The sequence below is a fragment of the Lolium rigidum genome, chromosome 2 (assembly GCF_022539505.1).
Source record: "Lolium rigidum isolate FL_2022 chromosome 2, APGP_CSIRO_Lrig_0.1, whole genome shotgun sequence".
Classification (NCBI taxonomy): domain Eukaryota; kingdom Viridiplantae; phylum Streptophyta; class Magnoliopsida; order Poales; family Poaceae; genus Lolium; species Lolium rigidum.
The window spans coordinates 151,352,388-151,357,453 of record NC_061509.1 but is presented as its reverse complement, the minus strand read 5'-3'; positions in this window follow the sequence as shown (position 1 = coordinate 151,357,453).

The window sequence follows — 5,066 nt, the reverse complement described above, 5'->3', positions numbered from 1 at the left end:
GGGAGGGAATTTCCCCAGCGGATTCCTGCCCGCCGGAGAGCTCTTTTCTCTCTGGTGTTCTCCGCCCCGCAGAGGCGGCTGTAACCCTTCGTGAGGATTCCTCTGTGGCTTAGGTTTTCGAGACGAAGAGTTTCGCGAAGAAAAGGAGGCAAAAGGGGCTGTGTGGGCCCCACACCACATGGTGGCGCGGCCAGGTCATGGGCCGCGCCGCCCTATGGCGTGGGCCCACCTTGGGTCCTCTCAGCTCCCCCTTCTGGCTTCCTTCGTCATCTGGAAAAATAGGATTTTTGGTAAAATTTCCTTCCACAGTTGATCTTCCGAAATATTGCATCCCGACGGTGCTTTTTCCAGCAGAATCCCGGCTCCGAGTGCTCGATCTTCAAATAATCATGAAACATGCAAAATAGATGAAATAACATAAGTATTGTGTCCCAATATGAAATATATCAATGAATAACGAGCAAATTATGATATAAAATAGTGATGCAAATTGGACGTATCAACTCCCCCAAGCTTAGACTTCGCTTGTCCCCAAGCGAAACTGAACTCGGTAAACAGGACCACATGTTTATGGAGTGAAGAGTAGATAAATAAAATACGGACAAGAAGCATCATATTCATTCACACAAGACATTATAGTAAACAACTTCCTCATATAACTCAACTTGAAACAAGTATAAGGTAATCACAAATAAAGGTGCATAAGAAATCATAATTGGTGATGGCAAACTTTGTTCTTGGTCAGAGATCATTTAACAGATTATACTTATCTATTGAGCAGCGCTCTCATATTAAAGCTTATGGTAAACTTGCATATTCAATCATATTAATCATTGATGACTTTCAAAGCTATATTCATTCAGGTAAAACTTGTACTAAACAAGAAAGAGTAAAGACATGATGAAGCAAATCACAATATAATAGTTTGATCACAACAACTCAAATGCTTGCTTGAGATGGAGGGAAATAGGTTTACCGACTCAACATAAAGTAAAAGACGAGGCCCTTCGCGAGAGGAAGCAGGGATTAAATCATGTGCTAGAGCTTTTTCAGTTTTGAAATCATATAAAGATAATAAAAGTAAAGTTTTGAGAGGTGTTTGCTGTTGTCAACGACTGGTAGCGGGTACTCTAACCCCCTTGCCAAACAGACCTCCAAAGAGCGGCTCCCATGAAGGACGTTACCTCTACCAGCAAGGTAGATCATCCCTCTTCTCTTTTGTTTACATATGTACTTTAGTTTATTTAAGGATGACACTCCCCCCAACCTTTTCTTACACAAGCCATGGCTAACCGAATCCTCGGGTGCCTTCCAACAATCTCATACCATGGAGGAGTGTCTATTGCAAAATTAAGTTGCTTCTCGATGAATCGGGGCAAAACATGTGAAGAGAATTATTAATGAAAGTTGATTAATTGGGGCTGGGAACCCCGTTGCCAGCTCTTATTGCAAAATTATAGGATAAGTGGATGAAGCCACTAGTCCTTTAGTGGGGGCTGCCTAACATGACTGAAAGATAAAACACCACATACTTCCTCATGAGCTATAAAATATTGACACAAATAAGAAGTAATAAGTTTTGAATTGTTTAAAGGTAGCACATGAAGTATTTACTTGGAATGGTAGAAATTACCATGCATTAGGTAGGTATGGTGGACACAAATGGCATAGGTTTGGGTTCAGGTTTGGATGCACGAGAAGTATTCCCTCTCAGTACAGGTCTTTGGCTAGCAAGGTTTAAATAGCAAGCATAAGAGTTGAGGGAAACAAACAAATATACATGTGATAGAAATAATCATGCACCTTACTTGTAAGCACAAATAGTTTTAACTTCAGAATACTAAGCTAAGAACTAATAAGAAAGATAATAACATCTTCTACATGTATTTGCTCTATTCTTTTTGAACTCAAAGTGTTGTTGCTATTGACCATTGCTAAGTTTGCCAAAACCAAATAGATTTACTCAATGCTCCCAAAGTGGTACCAATACTAAAATCAAGATCAATCATATAGCAGATATTGCAAACTAAAATAAGGTGTGCAATATGTAAATGATAAGACTTCTCATTAATATTCCATAACGATAACTCACACCAAGGGATACATAGACAAACTAAAGGAGAGATATTTCCACACTGCAACCCATCTTATACGATAACTTCCCTACTCATGATATGACACTACTTGATAGTAAAAAGTAAAAGGTGGTGATGATGTGATACCGCGGCACTCCCCCAAGCTTGGAACAAACCAAGGGGATGCCAATACCGATGATGGATTACTCCTTTGGCGATGGTGGTGATGAATTCCTCCCGCGCTTCTTACAGATCTCCTTTAGCTTCAACTTCTCAGCTTGGCAATTCTGCACTAAGACTCGAAGAGATTCATTGTTATCTGAAGTTGGTGGTGGCGATCTTGTAACGGGTATTGAATAATATTCCAGCAATCTACGGAGTCGGTAATTCTCCTCCTGGAGTATCTCCACTTCTCTTCTTAGAGCCCGATATTGATCACAAAACTCATCGGTAGTCCGTAGAACTTCTTCCAGCGCAGGGAAAGAGTCAAGACCAAGAGCTGGTGGTAAGGGTCCCTGCAAGTTATGAGAGAAAGAACGTCGAGTGTCAACAGATCCCACCAAGATTTGCTTACTCCCAACAGCTTGTTGCTCTTGTTTTGACGACATCCTTTTCACTTCTTCCTTCGAAACCCCCTTGCCCTTGTTGTCGGAGGCCATGGTGCTCTAGATCAAAGACAGATCCTGGCAGAAACAGCTCAAAACAAAACACGTCGAGAAAACGATATACGGACCTCCAGGGGTCCGGGGGATTTTATAATAAAAATTTTCAGAACAAACGGAAAGTACCAGGTCGAACCAGAGTCGGAAAGGGGCAACGAGGCGGTGCCACCATAGGTCGGCGCGGCCAGGCTGGGGCCCGCGCCGGCCTGTGGTGGCACGCCCTCGTGCGTCTTTTCCACTCTGTTTCGATCTCGTAATTTTTCATATTTTCCAAAAACAGCAAAAATATTGTTCGGAAAGTAAATCGCGAACTTTTCATTACCAGTACTTGTTACCTATTCAAAGTCGAGTTACGCGGATCGTCAATTTGTCCTTTGATGAAAGCCTCCGGTGTTTCCACTTGAATAATATCAACATCAACATTATAAGAATCACCCGAGATATAATGCTTGAGTCTTTGTCCATTCACCACTTGCGTAGCATTGCCTTGGAGAGAGCTAATTTTAATTGCTCCGAACGATACACCTCCTCAACAACATACGGTCCTTCCCATTTTGAGAGTAGTTTCCCGCAAAGAGTCTGAGACGAGACCGATACAATAGGACTTTATCCCCAACATTAAACTCTCTCTTGATAATCCTTCTATCATGCCATTTTTTAACTTTTTCTTTAAAGAGTTTAGCATTTTCATAAGCTTCACTTCTCCATTCATCTAGAGAACTTAATTGCAGCAACCTCTTATTACCGACAAGTTTAGGATCTTTATTTAACTCTCTAATAGCCCAATAAGCTTTGTGTTCTAGTTCTAAAGGTAAATGACAAGCTTTTCCGTAAACCATTTTATAAGGTGACATTCCCATGGGGTTTTTGTAAGCAGTTCTATAAGCCCATAGTGCATCCTTCAATTTACTAGCCCAATTCTTTCTAGATTTATTAACAGTCTTTCCCAAAATAGATTTAATTTCTCTATTTGATAATTCTACTTGACCACTAGTTTGAGGGTGATAAGCGGAAGCAATTCTATGATTAATACCATACCTAGCAAGAGTCTTTCTAAAACCTCCATGAATAAAATGAGAACCTCCATCAGTCATAATATATCTAGGAACTCCAAATCTAGGAAAAATAATATCTAAAAGCATTTTTAAAGAGGTCTCACCATCAACACTTTTTGTAGGTATGGCTTCCACCCATTTAGTAACATAATCAACGGCAACAAGTATATGAGTGTTACCTTCGAAGAGGGAAAAGGTCCCATGAAGTCAAATCCCCAACAATCAAACGGTTCAATAACAAGAGTATAATTCATAGGCATTTCATTGCGTCCGGAGATATTACCAACCCTTTGACATTCATCACAAGATAAAATAAACTTCCTTGCATCTTTGAAGAGAGTTGGCCAATAAAAACCTGATTGTAGAACCTTTTGCGCGGTTCTTTCTCCGGCGTGATGTCCTCCATAAGCACTACCATGACATTTACTCAATATCTCTTGTTGTTCATATTCGGGAACACACCTTTGTAGAATACCATCCACTCCTTCTTTATATAAGTGTGGGTCATCCCAGAAATAATGCCTCAAGTCATAAAAGAATTTCCTCCTTTGCTGAGCTGAAAAGGTTGGAGGCAAGTACTTGGAAACAATAAAGTTAGCATAATCAGCATACCAAGGACTATCTCGCGAGCTCACCTTTATTACAGCCAATTGTTCATTTGGAAAACTATCATTAACAGGAACAGGATCATAAGCAATATTTTCCAATCTAGACAAATTATCAGCAACGGGATTATCAGCACCTTTCCTATCTACAATATGTAAATCAAATTCTTGCAAAAGAAGTACCCATCTAATAAGCCTCGGCTTAGCATCTTTCTTTGTCATAAGGTATCTAATTGCAGCATGATCAGTATGAATCGTAACTTTTGAATCAATAATATAAGATCTAAATTTATCACAAGCAAAGACTACAACTAATAATTCTTTTTCAGTTGTAGCATAATTTCTTTGAGCAGCATCAAGAGTTTTACTAGCATAATGAATAACATTTAATTTTTTATCTACTCGCTGTCCAAGAACAGCGCCTACGGCAAAATCACTAGCATCACACATAATTTCAAATGGTAAGTTCCAATCAGGAGGTTCAACTATAGGAGCAGTTGTTAAGGCTTTCTTAAGAGTTTCAAAAGCTTCCTTACAATCATCATCAAAAACAAAAGGTACATCTTTTTGAAGAAGATTAGTAAGAGGCTTTGAAATCTTGGAGAAATCTTTAATAAATCTCCTATAAAACCCAAGCATGACCAAGAACACTACGAATACCTTTAACAT